At 35.9% G+C, this 22,471-nt stretch overlaps 1 long non-coding RNA gene across 1 annotated transcript in view; it reads right to left on the reverse strand.

The window, feature by feature from the left end:
* Positions 1-8,278: 8,278 nt before the first annotated feature.
* Positions 8,279-22,471, reverse strand: part of LOC141448063 (uncharacterized) — a 75,468-nt gene continuing 61,275 nt past the window's right edge. The window contains exon 5 of the long non-coding RNA XR_012454818.1: positions 8,279-10,616. This is a non-coding gene — a long non-coding RNA (uncharacterized lncRNA). The remainder of the gene's footprint in view (positions 10,617-22,471) is intronic.

Genomic DNA, 22,471 nt, shown 5'->3' on the forward strand with positions numbered 1-22,471 from the left:
GCTTTACAAGTGGCTCTACTAGTAATTTGTACAGACATATGAAGAGAAAACATCCTATATCATTCAATAAAAGAAAGAATACAGAGCAAAGCACTGAAGAGATCCCTGTTAAGAAAACTCATTTAACTTCTACAGACACTCAAAATTTAAGCTCGCTTCCCTCTACTAGTTTTGCTTCCATCCATTCAGAAGTTTCAGATGTCGCTCCTCTCTCTTCATATGTCCGTCAGGCTTTGGTAACTCAAAAATCCTTGACTAATTTCGTAGACATAATCAAACCTTTGCACCCCAGTAAGTCCAAGGAAATTGATGAACAATTGCTCAAAATGATAGTAAAAGAATATCATCCTTTTAGTATTGTTGAAGATCAAGAGTTTAGAAAATTATTTAAATTGCTTTGCCCCGTTATAATGTACCTTCACGAAAATACAGCCCCGTGCAGGTCGCCAGGCAACATCAAGAACCGCAGAAAACGAACAACGTGTGCGACATTTGCTGAACACGGACCGACGTTTAAGTGTTCGCATGATCGCAGAACAGCTAGGAATGGATAAAATGGTTGTGCACAAAATCATCAGTGAGGATCTTGGGATGAGAAAGATTTGCGCCAAACTCGTGCCGAAAGTTTTAACGGACGTTCAAAAGCAAAACCGTGAGGCCGTTTCAAAAGATCTTTTGGAACGCATTGAAGAAGACCCTCATTTTTTTGACAACGTCATTACCGGGGATGAAAGTTGGTTCTTTCAGTACGACCCCGAGACAAAACGTTAGAGCAACGAATGGCACACTCCGCAATCGCCTCGACAGAAGAAAGCTCGCATGTCCAAGTCGAGAATGAAAGCAATGTTGATTGTCTTCTTTGACAAGAACGGTGTTGTCCACTCGGAATTTGTGCCCGAAGGACAGACACTCAATGGTGCCTTCTACGTGGAAGTGTTAAAAAGATTGAAGCGACGGGTCAATCGAGTGAGACCAGAAATTTCCGCCAATTGGAAGCTCCACCACGACAATGCGCCATCTCACACCTGCTTCGTGGTTACCGATCACTTGACAAAAAATGGCATCGTAACAATTCCACAGCCTCCCCACAGCCCCGACCTTGCCACAGCAGACTTTTTCCTCTTCCTCAAAGTGAAAACCGCCCTCAAAGGGCGCCACCACGGGACCATGGATGATGTCAAAAGGGCTTGCATGCATGCTCTGAAGGATGTTTCGGTTGGAGACTTCCAGGGAGCGTACGAAGCGTGGAAGCGTCGCCTGCAGAAGTGTGTTCATGCTCAAGGAGCATATTTTGAAGACTACTAAAGTTTTGTAGCGATATCTCTAATAAATTATTTTTTGTGGACTTATTCTCATTACTTAAAAATAGTATCTAATAGTTTGCTCCCAATGATTTATAATTGGGAAGATTCAAAATTAGAAAGTAAATTTAATGAAGTCAATGCGGTTTGCTTAACTACTCATTGTAGGACATCGGTGAACAATGAGAGTATTATTGCTATAACTGCCCACTACATAGACCAAAACACAAAATTACAAACACATTTATTGAAGTGTACTAGTTACTCTGAACGACACACAGCGAATAACTTGGCCTTACACCTGCAATCTACGGTCCAAGAATAGGAACTCACCAATAAAGAAGCAACTGCCGTTGTTACTGATTATGGTGTTTCGGCAGTAAAGCAATGAAATTGGAGGCATTTGCCTTGCTTTGCCCATTTAGTCAATGAATTTAGTGTTTGGAATCGCCGAAATTCGCGTTACGACAGACAAAATTAAAGCTTTAGTAGAATATTTTAAAAGAATTTCTCCTTCTCAGACCAAGCTACACAACACACAGACACAGATGGGTTTCCCAAAATTAAAATTAAAACAAGACGTTCCAAACTAGTTGGAACTTCACATTTATTAAGTTTGATCGCGTTTTAAAAACTAAACAGCCATTGATCGCGACCATAGCTTTATTAAACCTACAGGGTGAACATAACATAACAGGGTAACAATCGATTGGGAAATATTAGAGAGCGCAATTCAATTATTGCAGATATTTAATGAAATTACGGACGACTAAGTTCGGCAAATTATATAACAATTTCTAAAATTATTATATTCTCGCGCTTTATGACCGATCACGTTTAAAAATTTTTGCACACAATTTACAGGCCTGTAATACAATCAATGGCGCGGGTAATTTGCGCAAATATTTCAAATCGGTTTTCCAATTTAGAATCTGTAGAAATTATAGGTCAATCGATGATTTTAGATCCGCGATTTAAAAACGAAGGTTTTTCCAGCGATATTAAATTCAGGAAAATTTACCATTCTCTTGCCACTAAATTATCATTTATACAAATCCAGAAAGCTTCACTATCTAACCGATGTTCCATCATCCACAACTTCTACTTCTAGTCTTTGGCGGGAATTCGATGAAAAAATTAAAACGTTAAACGCAAAACAGACGTCAGTATCTGCCAATATAATTGAATTAGACAAATATTTGGCAGAACCTTTTTTAAATAAAGCTAATCCGTTAGATTGGTGGTGAGAGAGAAAAGACTTATATCCCAGATTGTATGACGTTGTTTTAAAAAGATTATGTATTCCTGCCTCTTCAGTTCCTTGTGAAAGGATTTTCTCTAAAGCTGGTCAAATATTAGATGCAACAGATTAAAGTCGGGCAATGTTTCTAGGATCTTATTTCTGAATAAGAATTTACATTAATTAATTTCTTAAGTTCTTAGTAGCATTAAACTTTAATCCTTCTCTAGTCTGGGATAAAAATTATTTATATTGTTTTGTTTTGGGGTATCTTATAGACGGCTGTTTTATTAATTTTTATTCATTAATTAATATTTAGTATAATATAATTTTATTTCGTTAATCCTCCTTCGTTTATGTTCATTGTTATATTTTAATTTGTTTGCATGCACATATTTTAAGGCCCAACTGACATCATTGATACCCTTGAACAACCTTATTTCCTTCCCATTTCATTTCCCCTCCTGGCAGAGTAACTTCAACCTCCCAGTGGTCCTGCTGGATATTAACAAAACTGCTTTGCTTCAAATCTTGAGTAATCTTCAGGTACTTGAGTAAAGCTATTTTTATTTGATGTCTATAAATAACTATGAAATATTATATATCTTTTTAAACTGTTGCAAATTACCGTCTTTTTCCGAAAATAAGCCCTGGCGTGATTTTCGTGACTTTTTGGAATATAAACCCTCCCCCAAAAATAAGCCCTAGTTAAAATAATGAGAAAAATATAATTCGTTAAAAAATGCTGTTGTAAACTGTTGAATTTAGTAGGTATCTCTAGCTGCCCTAATATTTCAGAGAATTGTTTGGAACAAAATATTCCGAGAGATTCCTTGTTTAGCTCTACAGTTCGTTTCAAGCAATACACAGGCATCTGTCAAAATTAATTCCTGGATTTTATAAAGTAGATTTACTTAAAAATACAATAAAGGCAGCAGTCTACATGGAGTGACGGTGCAGATACAACACGTTTGTGCGCATTTCAGTCTTGTAAGTCTGCTTATTTTTGTAAAAAGTGAATTAATTTTTAATCCCAGATAAAATGAGTACAAAAAGAAAGAGGTATTCCGTCGAGTACAAAAAGGGAATCGTGGAGGACTCCAGGGATGTTGTTCGGTCCTCGCCAGGAGGTGCGGCCCCCCTTTGTGGGAAATTTGGGCTCAGGCAGTTGAGGGTTGGCGGCATTGGAGGTTAAAAAGAGTGGTGGGGCTGCGTACGTGACCAAGTGCAGGAAATGTTGCCCTGGACGAGAAAAAGAGAGAGGGAAGAGACGAGTGTGTGCCGAATGTTACTTAGCGTCAGTTCGCCATTTTTTTCGTGTGATTTTGTCATAGCGACTTTTAGTTTTTATGCAAGTGTGAGGTTGCCTGGTCTTGTAAAAATCAATTTTTTCCAAGTGTCATTCGGATGATAATCACCCTCTTATGTTATTGTTGTTCCCCCCTGTATGTCTTTGTAATTACCATCTCAAAACAAACGCTTTGCCAGGAAGCGTATATTATAACATTGTAAAGGTAAAACATTGTTCATACTTGTTTATAATTCAAGATTGGAGAACCTACCTTTATAGTAGCCAGGCAAGTAATTGCAACTTTGTTCAAATTGATTATCCCTTCGACAGGAAGGGCATATTATATCATATTTATAACTTTATTCACAACCCTGTCCCTTGGCCAGGAAGGGTTCTGTGCTATTGTAGTTTCCTATTAGTGTTTAGTTATATATCACATCTCATTTGTATTGGATATTTCATTGTCAACCTTTGTTTATATTATTACTCATTTATATATATATTGTCAGTAGTCTGGCCCTATTAGTGTTTAGTTATATATCACATCTCATTTGTATTGGACATTTTATTGTCAACCTTTGTTTATATTATTACTCATTTATATATATATATATATTGTCAGTAGCCTGGCCTTATTAGTGTTTAGTTATATATCACATCTCATTTGTATTGGACATTTCATTGTCAACCTTTGTTTATATTATTGTCAACCTTGTTTTTATTATTACTCATTTATATATATATATATATATATTGTCAGTAGCCTGGCCCTATTAGTGTTTAGTTATATATCACATCTCATTTGTATTGGACATTTTATTGTCAACCCTTGTTTATATTATTACTCATTTATATATATATATATATCGCTCCGTTGATAGAAAAGTGCCAGAACTCAAAATTCAACATTTTTCATATTATTGCTGAAAGTCAACCTAAAATCTTAGTAGATTTATGTGGAAAAGCGACATTACTATAAGTTTAACCAGTCGCCGCTAGGAGGTGCAAGTGTCGTTTGTTTATTTTAGTAGTCAACCGTTTACTTTTATAGAAAAGTGACAGTTGTGCATTAGATTTTGAGGGTAAACGTTGTTTGAGTGACAATTTTGTAGAAAAGCGTCTTATTTGGTTTTGTGTCGCTTTACATCAGAAGGTAAGTTTATTGCATCTATTTATTTCTGTTTTAAAACGTCACTTTCAGAGTTGTGTCTTTTTTCTCTAAAAATTGATCGATTTTATGTGTTAATGTGAACTAACAGAATGTCATTATTTGTAATGTGTCATTTTTCTTCATGCTTCAGAAACAAAAGTTTCATTTTATGTCTTCCTCTTAACCTTAAATTCAGAGATGTGACAGTTTTCCACAAATTATTGATGTAATTATGACATTTTTAGGTTGTATAATTTTCAAGAAAATAATGTCCCAGAGAGCACGTCTGATAGTAAAATTAGCCCAAAAGCAAGATGAGTCTGACAATAGTTCTAGGCAATGCTGGAAGGTTGTTCACGAAGACCATCCAAGTAATAATTCTTTGCCAATCTCTGAAAAGGGTTAGTTTCCTGCTTGTACTTCCACATCACAAGTTGTACTTTCTTGTTTTAGAGGATGCCTTGCTACCGACCCTAAACGAAATTAGCGACAATACCACACAATACTGTGATGATACTGATGCTATTATACAAACTAATCCCACTAATATTATAATACCTGATGCTGACACTGCAGAGACACTACTACTTGATAGTGACAGTAGTGTTTTGCGAAATAAGGACGTTAACTCTACTTTTCCAGAGCTGAGTAAAAATGAATCAAAGGCTGCTTCAGTTAACAATGTATTATCGTTGTATGTACCTGGTGCTAGTTCACCAAGTTTTGATAATGAAGAAAATGAAGATCCATTTCATAACTCCGATGAAAGCGATAAAGACCCTAATTATTTACATTCCGGAAGTAACAGTTCGGATGAGTGCGAATGTGAAGTAATTGAAAATTCAGAAATAGAAACAGAACAGCAACTGGATGGTGAAACTGCAAAAAGAACAAAAAAGCGTAAGCGCAATAAATCGATGTGGAAGAAAAATGCGGCCAAAATAGCTAGAAACTCTGGGAATCAATATGTTTCCTCTTCAAAGTCCAAAAAAATTATAGCTGCCCGAGAAATTAAACCTCCCTGTAAAGATACTTGCAAACTTAAGTGCAATACCAAAATCAATGACGAGTCTCGGATAGAAATTTTTAAAAGTTACTGGGCCCTTGGCAGTACACAAAGACAACGAGACTATTTAGCATCATGCATGACTCCTATCCAACCGAAATATCAATATCATCGACATCAATCTAAACGTCGTGACAATACTGCGTTTCATTTTAATATGGACGGAATTCATATTCGCATGTGCAAAAGCTTTTTTAGATCTACCTTAGACATAACCGATAGACCGATAAGAACAGTAATTAGTAAGCGAGATCAAGTTGGTGGAATGATCGCACCTGATTTTCGAGGAAAACATGAGAAACATCATCGACTGGATGCAAATATCAAGGAGGGAATTCGAAGACATATAAACTCCATACCTAGAATTGAGAGCCACTACACAAGGGCACGTTCTTCCCGAGAGTTTATTGAAGGAGGAAAGTCCTTACGTGATCTACATAGGGACTACGTTAAAGAGTGCACAGAAAATAATTTACCCTATGGAAAATATTTAATATACCATCAAGTATTCACTCGTGAATTCAACATCTCTTTCTTCACACCGAAAAAAGATCAGTGTGGAATTTGTGCCACATACACCAATTCAGGAGAAGAGGAAAAGCAAAATCTGAAAGATGAGTACGAAATCCATATATCAGAAAAAGAGTTGTCTCGTTTGGAAAAACAGTCTGATAAAGAAAAAATTAGTAAAAATCATGTAATGGCTTGCTTTGATCTACAAGCAGTGATGCCGTGCCCCAAGGGGGACACTTCGTCATTTTATTATAAAACAAAACTTAATGTTTTGAACTTCACAGTGTATGAGATAAATCAAAATAACAAAGGTGACCAGTGCTACTGCTATATATGGGACGAAACTCAGGGACATAGAGGAGCCAATGAAATTGGTTCTTGCCTTTTAAATTACATTGAAGAAAGGTCCAAATCGGTTCCGGAGGAAGACATTGATTTTGTTTTGTATTCCGACAATTGCGTGGGGCAGCAAAAAAACCGTTTTATTTTAAGCATGTATATCTATGCTTTGTTGAAATACCCAAATGTAAAGTCTATAACGCATAAGTTCTTGATCGTCGGGCACACGCAGAACGAGGGCGATAATGCACATTCGCTCATTGAACGCCAAATAAAACGGTCTTTAAAATCGGGGCCTATTTTCCTACCAGCTGAATACGTTGGTGTAATTAAGAGTGCAAAAAAAACTGGAAACCCCTTTTTGGTAAAGGAATTGTCATTTACGGATTTTTTTGACTTAAAGCGACTAAATGAAATAGTTGGAAACATGGAAACAACAAAAACCAACGATGACAAATTGAATTGCATGAAAGTAATAAAAATTGAGAGAGAATCTCCATTTACAATACTTTATAAGACTTCTTATGCCGAAGATAACTTTAGCGAGTTGAAAATAAAAAGACCTACTCGAAGACTATCATCCATAAACAACAACAACTTTAGTTTGGATTCATTGTATAAGAATAAGATTAAAATTTGCGATAAAAAGAAAAAGGGTTTATTGGAACTTGTGAATAAGAAACACATACCTGTTTGCCACGCTGAGTTTTATAAGAATTTGTAAGAATACATTTTTTTGTTTTCGTTGAAAGATTTTTTTGTACAATAAATTATCTTAAAACACAATAATATTATGTTCGTATCATTTCAAAAAAAGCTACATTAAAAAGAAACATGACGTCTAGTTTTTATGGAAAAGTGTCACAAATCCAACAACCCCCTTTTATTTAGGGTGTGGTTTTGTTATATTTTAATAAAACAATAACCATTTTCAACAATACATTATAAACTTACATTACAACACAAAAAATGTCATTCAAATATTTCTTTCTCCTAATTACATGTCGTTTTCTTTTACCTTGAAATTTCAAACTGTCCTACTGAATATTTAGCAATTTTGAGTTGTGTCACTTTTCTATCAACGGAGCGATATATATATATATATTGTCAGTAGCCTGGCCCTATTAGTGTTTAGTTATATATCACATCTCATTTGTATTGGACATTTCATTGTCAACCTTTGTTTATATTATTGTCAACCTTTGTTTATATTATTGTCAACCTTTGTTTATATTATTACTCATTTATATATATATATTGTCAGTAGCCTGGCCCTATTAGTGTTTAGTTATATATCACATCTCATTTGTATTGGACATTTTATTGTCAACCCTTGTTTATATTATTACTCATTTATATATATATATATATATATATATATATATATATATATATATATATATATATATTTATTGTCAGTAGCCTGGCCCTATTAGTGTTTAGTTATATATCACATCTTATTTGTATTGTCTATTTTATGGAGTGGACTATTGATCGATCTGTAATTAAACCCAATAAACTACACTCAGGCTGTTCATTGTTAAAGGTGTTTCAAGTGTCGGTGGCGTCCCCCACCCTCGATCCTTCCCTGACCAAACGACATTGAAGTCGTCGTTCCTTTTATTTTATGTGCTATTGCCCCCCCCCCCAATTAGACTTTTATACAGATGTAAATCTTGTAGCTTTCTGTAAAGAGAAGATGTTGTATCTCCGTATGGTTCGAAAATGGCGTGCAGACTATGATAACCTGTGTCAACTGGGGGGCCAAGGAAATGAGAAAAAACGCAGGGTTGGATGCAGGTCGGCAGCCGTTATTTTCTGAGTTGGAAGAATGCTTCTGGGAATGGATTGCTGACAGGAGAGCAATAGCTTTGGTTGTGCGCAGGGCTGATATTCAAAACTTTGCCCTTGAAATGGCAATTGAATTTGATATATTCACAGAAGAATTTAAAAAGCATCGTCCCACTGGGTGGATAACTTCCTTCAACGACATGAACATGGTCTCTAAGGAGATCAACAACAATGTTTAAGCTGGAAGACAATGAAGTTGTTAAACGCAAGCAATCATTGGAAGTTCATCGAGCAACAATTTCGAGACGCTTAAAAGCATTGAGAACGATTCATAAGGAAGGAAATTGGGTGCCAAATGAATTGAAGCCGAGAGACGTCGAAAGGCGATTTTGCATTTCGGAAATCCTGTTTGAACGCCACAAAAAGAAGTGGTTTTTGCATCGTATCACTGGTGATGAAAAATGGATTCACTACGACAACCCGAAGCGCAAAAAATCATGGGGTAAGCCCCGGACATGCATCAACATCGTCGGCCAAGCCAAATATTCATGGCGCCAAGGTAATGCTGTGTATTTGGTGGGATCAGAAAGGTGTCATCCACTATGAGCTGCTGCTGAAACCAGGCCAAACTATCACGGGCGAGTTCTACAGACAACAACTGATGCGTCTGAAGCAATCCATTGGCAGAAAAACGGCCAGAATGTGCGACCAGGCATGAGCCTGCAATTTTCCATCATGACAATGCTCGGCTACATGTTGCTAAAATGGTTAAAACATATTTGGAAAAGAGTGGATGGGAAGTTCTGCCTCACCCGCCTTACAGTCCAGACCTTGCCCCTTCCGACTACCACTTGTTTCGATCAATGCAGAATGCTCTTTCTGGAATACGCTTCACTTCTGAACAGGGTATCAAAAATTGGATTGATTCTTTCTTAGCTTCAAAAGACGAACAGTTCTTTTGGGATGGAATCCATAATTTCCCGTAAGATGGGAAAAAGTAGTGGCTAGCGATGGACAATACTTTGAATAGAATAATATATTGTACCAATTTTTTATAATAAAGCTCCAATTTCACACACAAAAAAAAACCCTTAAAATTAATGCACACTGACATTTCAATATTAATTATTGAAATTTATGGACATGAAAAAAATAAAATAAATAATAATAAAATATTATTGGAGCTGCGTAGCGTGAGGCAACAACCAGTGTAAAATAGTATTTAATTTTTTGTTCCTGTACGAAGACATTAATTATTCTCCTTTTGAACTGATCTATTTCAGAGGAACGGTAGGTTTGTTTTCTTCGTTTTGTTATGTATATTTCTTATAAATTGTATTTAGTCTGTAAATTCCGTGTAATTTCGGCTCCGAAATAACTGGGACTCAATGCATAACCATAACCTAAAATTATTTTTTATTCCTTTCCGATAGTAGACTAAAATGGATCGGTGAATTTCACGTAAAGCAAAATCGTAACTTCTGAGGAAATTGCTACGGTTTTGGACGAAATTCCTAGTGACTACGATACTGAAATATCTAACGCAGAATCCAGATCAGACAGTGAAGAATTGCAAGAGGAGGTTTTAATTGGAAACGACAATACAGCTGATCAAATTGAACTTGAAAGAAATGAAGGCGAATAAAGGTGACAAGAGATGAAGTCGGTAGAGGGTACACATTACTCGGTCCAAAATATATTAAGAAGGCAAGACTTTATCAAATATAATAATACAGGACATTATCAAAATTAATTTGTAATGACACCGTGGCAAATGTCACAAAAATCAAATCTTTGAAGATGGAAAAAAAATCAAGACTTGTAAAAATATTTTTGATATGAAATAAGAAAATTAAAAACTTACCGAAGTTCCACGATAAATAAGGAGCTCGTAACAAAAAAGCAACTGTTTTTCAGCTTACACTCTGAAAATTCAAATCGAAATTGAAAAATATTCTTAACAACATAGGGGGTTAAAGCAAATTTATTTTTATTAATAATCTCGCTTAAATTAGCGGCAGATATTATTAAACTTCTCTTTATTCTTCTTTATTACGAAATGATTCGGCACCTTCTTATGACATCAGTTAACATTTTTAGGCCTATAAATCGGAATACAATATCAATTTTTTGTCAAAATAAATACTTGAAATAATTTTTTCGTTTGATATTATGAAAATAAAATAGATACTACAAGCAAAAGAGATGAATGAGAAGGATAGCACAAATACACACGCACGCATATATGTAAAGGGTGTTTCAGGGTTAAGTGTCCTAACTGAAAATATGAATTTAGGACCTCCAAACGAGAAAAAATTGTCCTATGAAGGTATTGGCCGTTAACGCTTTGTTTATGAGATATTCACGTCTATTACTCTTCTTCTTAAAGAATAAAGATCATTGTCCAGCATTTCATAGACTTTTCCTTTATTGGCACCCCAAACAAATACAATCCATTGTTGTCAGATCTGGAGAGCAAGCAGGCTAAGCCGTCGGTCCTGCACGGCCAATCCATCGATTGGGATAATGTCGATTTAGCCACTTTCGTGGACCTCTGCCGCAATATGCTGGACAACCATCTAATTGAAACCATAAGTTCCTTCTGAGTTGAGGCAGAACAACTTCAATCAAAATGTAATAATCATTACTAAGAAACTGTAGAAATGTGTCCGCATTAGGCCCAGGTGGTAAGAAATCCGGACCAATTAAAATATTGTCTAATATCACTGAAACTCAAGCTGAAAATGGTGCTCACGTATTGCAAGAGGATTTTCGAGCATCCAGAGATGATAGGTTTTTTTGGTTGAACATTTCTTGTGAGTGTAGCTTCATCTTGATTTAAATACCAATCGTAAAAATTTCTTTGGCCAAATTCTTGAGGTAATAAATGTCATACCCGTCGATAATGCTATGGGTGACGTCCATTGGTAGAGAGAGTTCTCCTTACTATAATAGTTGGCGTAATACGTGATTCAGCTGTAGCTCTTCGTACACTGGCAACGGATTATGATCAAACTATTTTAATATTGTCGCACTCCTTTCATTTCATAAAGGGACAAGAGCTTCATCAGCACGTGGCATTAAAGTAAATGTGCCAGTTACTCGAAGACGTTGATATGTGGACCTAAAGATAGTCTTGTATGGTAATCTTTTATTCGGAAATCGCACGGAATATTCACGACGGGCAGCATTGCAAAAACCATACACAAACACCATATCGGCATTTTCACTGTTAGAATAAATGCGATGCATAATGCAAACTCTGTAAAAGCGTCAAACTGATAAATGTTATTGAGAAAGAGTTATTATTTAGAAAGTCCAGAGTGCAAATTCCAGATGGTATTATTCCGTAAAATGTCAATATTAGTAGGTGTAGTTAGAGATACAAGGTGATTGTAGCAGTTATACAATCAATTTATCATTCGTTCTAAAATCTTTAAACGTGAATATCTCATAAACAAAGCGTTAACGGGCATACCTTCATAGAAAAATGTTTTCTGGTTTTGAGGTCCTAAATTCATATTTTCAGTTAGGACACTCAACCTTGAAACACCCTGTATATATCCATACATATACGCGCACATGCATGTGCGCCAAGGGCTTGAGTGGAGTGAACGACGACCATCCAGTGATGGAAGCCGTTAGTTCGCCAGATTGGCAAGCTTACGCAGCAACCAACCTAGGAGGTCGGCGTTAAATGACGTAAAATAATTAACTGTACTTTGATATATTTATTATTTTGCAAAAATAATTATTGTAACTGGATTTGTAGATATAAAAATGTGGATTGATGAGGGCATAAGGAGAGTCGAAACGTCTCCAAATAAAGAAGGAGAATAAAGGAAAAAAATATTTCTGAAACTAATTTAGTAATAAGTAACGGAGCTTACCAATACTATACAAATCAAATTGCTCCACAAATGTAAAAGAAATGCATTAAAATATTGTAGAACAGTAACAGATTTGAAGACCACATCCAGAATGCATTGAAACAACAAGTTAAAAGCTCAGGTGATGTAGAAGAATAAAAAGCTTTTCATACAGCAAAACTTCTTGAACAAGAACATACAGACATAATAAAAAAAAAGAAAAAAAAAAAGTAGGTTCAAGAAGAAAATGGTCCAGGCAGTAATTGGATCTTTTTTGTACGTTTACTTATCACAAGAATGTTTTAATAAAAATGCTACGAATCGAATTAATACTATAACATTCGTAACATGTTGAAGATTTGGAGCTAATAACAAAAATTTAAAGCCCAATAATAAAAAAACAAGTCTAATAAGACAAACCACTAACTTTATTACTCTTAGTTACGCAGCACTAACAAAAACTGAAGAACTGCTTTTTTTTCTTGAGAATGGGGGTTAGATATCCACGAGGTCTCCTGGTTGCCGTTGAGAGGCGACTAAAAGGGCGAAAATTAAACGTACACAGGCAAAGATTTTAGTGCGTAAAAAGTTGTAACTTGATTGGGCACAAGGAAAGTCCGATGGTTTGTTACAAGACAAAAGCTGGCGGTAGGTCGCTGGAGAGAGAGGTAGAGAAGACTTCAAATCTGCAACTTGCAGAAATAAAAAAAAAAAAAAAATAGAAAAATATTTTTATTTGTGTAATTTAAATTTAATCTTAAATGCAGAAATAATGTATTTTTACTAAATTATTATTATTTTTTAGAATGCAAGAGAGATAAATAGTTAAAATGTTTGGAACAAATGTGGTCTTAGTGGCCACACGTTTAGGAACCTCTAGCCACCGAATTCTGGCAAAAATATAAAATTAAAAATAAAATGGAAAGGTTTACACATACTTTCTGTAGGGGACGGAACTATGGTTTTTTGAATTACAATTATAGTTTTATGGAAATTAAAATGTTATACAAAAGTTCGGTTAACAAATTCGGTTAACAAAATTTAGTAATAATTTTAATTTTGAATAATTTAATTTAAAAAGCAAATGGATGCCTAGAATCATTTGTATATATATGTATTGTAAATAAGAAGTACGAATTTTTATGCATAAAGTACTATAATAGAGTAAAGTTGTACTTCGGACTGGTGAACCAGAGCGGCGGATATGTAAGAGGAGTGAGAGACAGTGAGCGCTAGCGTTCAGTGTGAAGCACTTGGTTACCTTTTTCTGCGGCTAGGCCCGGATTTGAACTTCTAATTTTTCCTTATTAGGAAAATTTTGTAGCGGGTTGAGTTACCAGTGGTAGAGATAGTGCCGTGGTAATATTTCCCTGAGCAGAGATTATACGCTACAAAAAACGGTGGAAAGGGAAAAAGAAAGTGCTAGGAGGAATGTGCTGGAAATGCTCTGGAAAATCTTCGTGGGGGATTCCGAAGAAAGAAGACGGCGCTTCGGAACAATCTGTAAATATCACTTTACTCTATTAATAACAAAGAGAAAAACCAGGCCTGGGGTAAGTTTTCTTTTTAATTTGAACATTTAAATAATTTCCCGTGTAGGAGAAGTGTCTTCTTACAGTTCTTTATAGTAACAGGAATAAATTTACGGTTTTTTTGGTAGACTTTAGTGCAGCTTTCGATAGAATTGATTGGCAAGCTTTGATTTATAAATTAAACGAATTGAACATTTCCACAAAGGTAATAAATTTGATTAACGATCTGCACAATGATACTACTGGCCGGGTGTGGAGTAAAGAAGGTCTGTCTGAATCATTTGAAATCTCTATGGGAGTTAAACAGGGAGCTCTGTTGAGCCCTCTCCTGTTTTCTCTCTTTATTAATTATATAGATGATTATTTGGAAGGAGGTGTAAACGTAGGTAAAACGAACATTAAGCTCTTAGCGTATGCTGATGATATTGTCTTGTTGGCCTCTACGCCGATCTCGTTACAAAGAATGATAAATGCCCTTTACGAATACTGAATGAAATGGAACTTGGTAATTAATATGGAAAAGTCAAACATTATGGTTTTTAGAAACGGAGGTAATATAAGTAAGACAAACAAATGGTGGTACGGAACCCAACAAATAAATGTAGTTAACAATTATAAATACCTAGGAATAAATATAACACCCTCCTTGAGTTTACAAAGTTATTTCTCTAATAAATTAGAACAGGCTAAATTATGTTTAAATTCAATCTGGAGCATATTTATTTCAAACGCTGATATAGGTTAGTAAAAATATTCAATTCAGTAACACGGGCAAGTATCTGTTATGGAGCGCAAGTATGGGGTAGTACAAGATATAATGAGCTTGAGAAACTGTTATTTTTTATTAAAAAAGTCTTAAAGCTTCCGGTAAATACGCCAAATTATGTTTTGTACCTCGAGACTAAACTGTTTCCTATCTTCCTTTAAACTTTAAAATTACATCAGAATTACATATTAAAAGTCTTTAAGTTATTCCAGCGGTACTACAATTTGTTCATTATGTAATAGATCCGAGCAGGAGGATATATTTCACTTTCTGGAGGGGCACTTCTATCATAGATACATCTGCAAGAAGCGTGAAAAACCGTGTAAGTCCATTTTTTTTTTCAGAATGAGTTATTACCATGGGGCAATTCTCCATGACAAAGTTTAAGTCGTGAAGAAGCGGGGAAGTCGTGTGCCTTATAGTATCGGAGATAATAGCATGGTGAAAAAATGATTAGAACGTATTTTGAAGTACATACGTTGGTAAGTCGTGTTTGTCACCAACAAAATAGAGGCGTGAAAACACAGGTATGTGTGACTGTATCTCTAGTCTTATCTCATTCATTCATTTCGGCTGCGTTAAAAACCGGGTAAGTCGATTTCTTCGGTTATTCTAGGCTATTCACTTTCCTTGATGTAGGGAGTTAAGTTGTTTTACTCTCTTTTTAACGTCCGACATAATTTTGGATTGACTTACTATACACTGTTTTTTTCACATTACATAAAGTTTTATATTATCAACGTAGTGTGTTATCACATCAGTATTAGAAGTAAACGAATGGCTAATCCGAATTAACTTCCTTTACGTTGTTGCCGACAGATATAAAAATTGTATTCTCACAACAATCGCTAGCCCGCCTGTTAAGACTTGCACATTTCGTGTAATCATTTTAATGCATGAGGAGTAAGGTTCGACTCTCACATCATGTCAAGTCGTGCGAGTCTCCTAGCTTATTTAGGTGCGAAACAGGGTGAAATTATTATTAATAGTGATTATGAAGAAAATACCAAGAGAATGAAGTTTGATGATGAAAATAACAAGTACTGAAATTTTAGAAATATTTTTATTTTACTGGACGAGTTAGAATAGTATTGTATCATGCATGTTCATCCACTGGTGTTCAAAAACATAGCTCGTAGACCACTTCGAAACTCATACGCCTAAATAAATAAATTTTCTTGTCTTAAAAGTTATGCGGAAGCTAATAAAATCCAAGATTGGATTTTAATATTGTAAGCAACATTAAAAAAACACACCAAACGCTTCAGTGAAAAGGATGAAGGTCAAGAATACGAAAATTCTGAAAACACAACTGATGGTCAGCCAAGACAGTCCGGAAATCCAGAACTAGAACTAGGAGCATCTGTTCAGAAGAAGAGGACACGAAAGGAGAGACAAATTAACAAAGAACTTCGGAATAAAGGCCAATCCTATGTGTCAGAAAAAGGAAAAGAAATAAAAGCAAGAAAAATGCTTCCTCTTAAACCACGTTGAATGAAGTGCTTGGAAAGGTTCTTGGAGGAAAATCGTCAGAAATGTTTTGATCACTACTGGGCTATTGGTGATCATGACAACAGGGTAAAATTTATTTCTGCATTAATAGCAATAAATAAACCAAAAACTCATCGTGTGGTAGATGACAGTAGCAGGTTAAGAGACATGGTTTGCAAATATAGTATTTTGATAGAAGGTAACAATCAGCCAGTCTGCAGAGAATGTTTTCGGCGAACATTTGGAGAAACAACTGGCTTTATTGAACGAGTGGCGAAGAAAAAAGGAATCCTTTTCTAGAGTAATTGCTTCCGATGGAAGAGGCAAATCTTCTCCCGCGAACAAAATATCAGAAGAAGAATTAAAGATGGCAAAAAAAACCTTCCCCAGCTATGAGAGTCACTACCTTAGAAACAGAACGTCTAAGCAGTTTTTGTCTTCTGACCTCAATTTGTCAAAGATGTATGATTTGTATAAAAAGTATACACAGAGCCCAGTGTCGCTTAAAATTTATTCTAGATGCTTCCACGAACTTAATCTGGCATTCAAGAAGCCTAAACAGGATACTTGCCACAAATGTGATGTTTTTAAAATGAAGATAAATTCGTTGGATGGAAAAGTCAGATACTACGCAATAAAGGAACAAGATGCTCACCATTAAGCTGCGAAGGAGTCTTATGAAGCCAGGAGGCGCGATAAGGAAGTCGCTAAGAACGAGAAGAGGAAAGCTGTGTTCGCTTTTGATTTGCAGCAGTGCTTACCCACACCATACCTCAAAACATCTGTCGCCTTCTATAAAAGGCAACTATGGACTTTCAATCTGACAGTCCATAATCTAGCCAACAATGAATCTACATGTTTCAAGTGGGATGAAACTACATCTGGAAGAGGAGGAAATAAAATAGCTTCCTGTCTCTTATCAGTGTATCTTTCAATTACCAGATATTGTACAAAACGGAAACAGTATTGTGGCTGCTATGTTCTCTTTCGTCATTGACAAAATGACCAACATAAATGAAATTCAACACAAGTTTTTGATAAGTGGACATACCCACATGGAGTGTGATTCAGATCATGCGGTCATTAAAAAGGAAAAGAAGAGGACAGGGATGAAAATAAATCATCCAAATGACTGGTATCAGCTCGTGAGATACTGTAAACGGAAGGAACCATTTAAAGTCTTCGTAATGGAAGGGCAACTTCTTAGACTTCTCTTCATTGACGAAAACAACTGGACCTTTCTACATGAGGAAATATGACACTGAAGGAAACAAATTTATGTGGACCATTTCTAGTATCTGTCAAGTATTACATTCAAAGCAGCCTACGATTCGAGCCTCGTCACCCCGCCGCTAGATGGCATGGGCATTCAGTTTTGAGTAGTGGCCAACACCTTTAAGAGATTATAACCGAGCAGCAGGTTACTTGCTATGCGTTCATTTTTACAGTCTAGAAGTGAAGTCCTGCGTATGTTTTATATAGTACTTTATTCTTGTGTAATTAAATGTGTTTAATAAATCTGTGTTACTTTAATGTTTCGTGTTTACTCTTCACACTGTGTATCTGCTCCTGGCCTACTTATCATTTATCAGTATCTGTTCGGTCCTCGCAAGGAGGTGCGGCCCCCCTTTGTGGGAAATTTGGGCTGATGCAGTTGAGGGTTGGCTGCATTGGAGGTCTAAAAAGTGAGTGGGGCTGCGTTCGTGACCAAGTGCTTCTAGTTGTCCTTGACTGCCACGAGGAAGTTAGATTTTGATATATGTGCCGAGTCTATTGCGTCGCTTCTTGTTTTTTGTTCTTGAGTAAAAAGTGGAAGTCAGCGTCCTTTGTCTTATAAATATATATTTATGTATATGTTATGTAAAGATTTATGTATTTTATGATTTGTCATTGTGCCTTGTGTCTTGTAAGTTGAAAAAATTGTTGTCAGTTAATAACATATCAATTGCCACTTCGCCAGGAAGTGAGTATTGCACTAGCATTAATTAAGCAGTGTGTACACTAATTAAAACATCTCCCTCACATAAAATAGGAAGGGATAGTATAAGGTCTGCCAGGCAGGTTATTTGTAATCTTGTATATAATTGTGAATAATAATCTAATTGAGTCAATCAATAATAACTTTGATATTGGATATTGTGTTGCTAATAAATTACTGGCCATTCCTAATGGCGTTTGTGAAGGTATTTTGAGTGGCTGTGGCGTCCACCACAATCAATTTCCCTTGTACTGTCTGCCCTCTAATTATTGTTTAATCCTTTTGCTCTCCCAAAGATCGTCAAGGTCTAGGAAGGAATAATTAGTCCCTTCAGAATTATTCAGTATCTGTTTGGTCCCCGCACTGGGTGCGGCCCCCCTGGGTCAGAATTTCTATTAGCGTCGGCCCTTGGTTGGCAGTATTAGTGTGCAGGGAGTGGGGGTTGGTGCGATGCAGGCGATGTGCCCCCCTTGTGACGACACATCTTTGAACGTATGTTGGAAGTGAAGCAACAAGTTGTGTGGCCATCTTGTGGCGTCTAAAAAACGTTTTTAACATTCTGTCTGTGTTTTGTGTCTACAACATTGTACGTAGTTGAAGGGATATTTAAACCTAATGGGGCTAATGTAAAGAATAGCGCCCGGAGGTGTGGCCTGTTTATTTTTAGGGCATGCGCAGTGCAGCACACTTACCGTTGACTTTTTAAACTACTTCCCGCCAATGTTCAAAATATTCTTTTTAAATTTCTCAACTTCCCGCTAATGTGCTGTATATAATTTTTTTGAACTTCTTACCAATTTGTATTTAGCGCGCATGCGCAGTACACTTACTGCACAGTAACTGCTTCCTTTTTCAATGTATTATCAGTTCCCGCCAGTGGCTACATGTGCTACGTTTTTAGCAATTTTTGTTACTTTGTAGGTGCCTATTTTTTGAAACTCCATTAAAATGAGTGTTTTGAATTTAGAGTTCTTCTACTTGTTAAAGCATGAATGTAATATGAGTGAGGATGGAGAAATGAAAGTTTTGCAATTTTGTATGGATGTTGCTTTAATTGGTAGAAGATATGTATGCCCGAAGTGTGGATGTGATATGAAATTGAGTAAACAAAATAGTGCAATTGATAAGTATGAATGGAGGTGCCGAGTGTATTCGACCCCTTCTCACGATCTGAGAAGAAGTGTGCGTAAGGGTTCCTGGTTTGAAAGAAGTAAGATTGCTTTGATTGATGTGCTGTTGATGACTGAGTTTTTTGTACAAAAGAGGACGCAACATGATGTTTGTTTTGAATTGAGCTTGAGTAGAGTATCTGTGTGTGACTGGCGAAGTTTTTATAGAGAGGTGTGCATGCAGATTGTGATAAATGAAAGTAGTATGCTTGGTGGCGTCGGAAAGATTGTGGAAATAGATGAAAGCAAGTTTGGAAAGAGAAAATACAATAGAGGTAAGCATGTGGATGGTAGATGGGTGTTTGGTGGTGTGGAGAGGGGGTCCAATAAATGTTTTTTCAGGGTCGTTGAAACTAGGGATAAAGATACGTTGCTAGATGTCATTAAGACTTTCATACTGCCAGGATCTACAATTTACTCGGACTGTTGGAAGTCATATGACTGTCTAGCAGACGAAGGGTTCAAGCACTTGAAAGTGAATCACTCCCTAAATTTTAAAGACCCGAAAACTGGTGTGCACACGAATGCTATTGAGGGAACATGGAGTTCCATAAAAAGGCAGCTACCAACTAGGACCGTCACTGGCCAGTTTGACTCTTATTTAGCGGAGTATATGTGGCATAGGAGTCATTCTTCCAGTGGCGACCTAATGCGAGATTTTCTGGAGGGTGTAGCGAATTTTTTTTCATTCTTAAATAAATAATTCGAAGTGATTCTGATTCGCTGTTACCATATAACCCGCCAGATTTAAATGTAAATATAAAATAAAGAAATCTTTTTATATTTACATTTGAATTTGGCGGGTTATATGGTAACAGCGAATCAGAATCACTTCGAATTAGGCCACACCTCCGGGCGCTATTCTTTACATTTACCCCTAATGGTTTTAAGACATTGTACCCCTGATGAGATAAATGTATGTAAGTTTTGTATAATTATCATTAAGAAGAACTATAGGCTACCCCCGTCTGGGGTTCTCATATTCTCTGTATCCTATCTATGCCCTCATGCCAGTAAGACATTGTACCCCTGATGAGATAAATGTATGTAAGTTTTGTATAATTATCATTAAGAAGAACTATAGGCTACCTCCGTCTGGGGTTCTCATATTCTCTGTATCCTATCTATGCCCTCATGCCAGTAGGGTATTGTAATGTACAAAAGTAATTCCATGTACACAGCCTGGTACACTTATATTGCCTACAATTGTATTCCTTTGATACAGTGCCCGTATTAAAGAAGGAACTGCGTTAACAGTCTTGTACGCATTATCAATCTTTCTTTTATTTGTAAAATAGAATTAAACAGTGTCAATCGTCTTGGGCGTGTCAACAATTGTTCTTTTATTCAGTAAACCACAATTAACTAGTTTTAATAGAATTGTACATGTCATTAATTGTTCATTTATTTTGTAAAATAAACTTGAGTATTTTGTCGTTAAAGGTATTTCAAATGTTGGTGGTGTCCCCCACTCCTGATCCTACCTTGACTTAATTAAATTTGAATTTTCTAGAACTTATTTAAAACTATTGCCCCCCCCCCCTCTCTCAAGACTATTATTCAGTATCATACTTCTAGTATCATATTTTTTAGAATGTACGTTAGATGTCACAAACCCTTGTGCTGGCCTTTTATCACCCATAAATATTTTTCTGTTAGGATAATAAAAGATGTATCTCATAATCATAAAGGCATTTCATTTTAACTCTACTCCAAATTATTCTTGTAATATATCTTTATTCTGAATAATCATCATATTCCCTCGCATATTAAAAAGAAAAAGGGAAAGTTGGAATTGGTCTTTTACTGTTGTACTGTTGACTACTAATATTACCTTAACAGTATAGCTGAGGAGTCATTAAATCAACAAAAACAGATTTAATAAAAAGGAACCTTATTTAATGATATTAAGTATCGAATGTTCGTATTACGTACAACTGTTTATGTATTTTGGGAGAATCGTTTCATGTTTTTGTTACTGTTATACTTCGTATAATATAGCCAATGTAAGAAAAAATAACGAGATGGCAATGTATATAATATCATAAATTTTAGGGCTTGAAAAAGGTGTGAAATACGTCGAAACTTTGGTTTGATACATGATGGCGATTTCGGCAATTTAGATGAAAAATTTTGGAACAAAAAATTTACAAAAAACTTACGACAATTACATCATCAAAAAGTTATCCAAAAATTATCCTCATACTCCAAACTTATACAACAAAGCACAAAATACTCAAACTCACTTTCCGCCCGAAAAACTCACGCCTCTTTTCACCAAACAATTCATCTACAAAATTCTAGGTCAATTCAAATCTCTAAATCTAAAACACTTTTTACACCAAAATTCATCAAACTCTTTTACACCATTTCCACCTTCTTCTTGCTAACAAACGTTGAATGAAATTCAACAAATAAAACTCACTTCAACGTAGAGCAGCTACATGTGTAAACAAAATCTCTCATTCTACAAGAAGAAGGAGAAGCAGAAAACATTCCCACTTGCCACAATTCACATTTTTCCAATTTCCCTAATTTCTGTACAAGTTTAAGTATATCTGCCAGTAACGCGTATACCAATAAAATAAAATACAAAATTGCTGCAATGGAAATGCATCTTAATGGACTAAGAGTTTGACATCATACAAATCCCCGATAAAAGCAACGTAAAAGGAGACACACTATCGAGAATCCCATAGGAGGTATCCCCACCATAAATAATCCTCCAAACGAAATTATCCAAGAATACCTCAGTGAGGTCAACCCTGAAGAAGTTCTACAAGAATTTCTCAGAGAATATCCCCCACAAGATGATAGAGCCTAGCTACTCACGAGAGAGAGTTCTACAGACCAAATTGTCCTGATGCAGGGGGTCGGCAACCAATTTTAAGTCGAGAGCCACTTCTCCTTAAATAATTTTAATAAATCTGACCAAGAGCCGCAAGGATGATAGTGTGAACAACTCTGTAGATCAT

The sequence above is a fragment of the Rhodnius prolixus genome, unplaced genomic scaffold (genome assembly GCF_049639745.1).
Source record: "Rhodnius prolixus isolate KJV_2025 unplaced genomic scaffold, Rpr scaffold_1, whole genome shotgun sequence".
Classification (NCBI taxonomy): Eukaryota; Metazoa; Arthropoda; class Insecta; order Hemiptera; family Reduviidae; genus Rhodnius; species Rhodnius prolixus.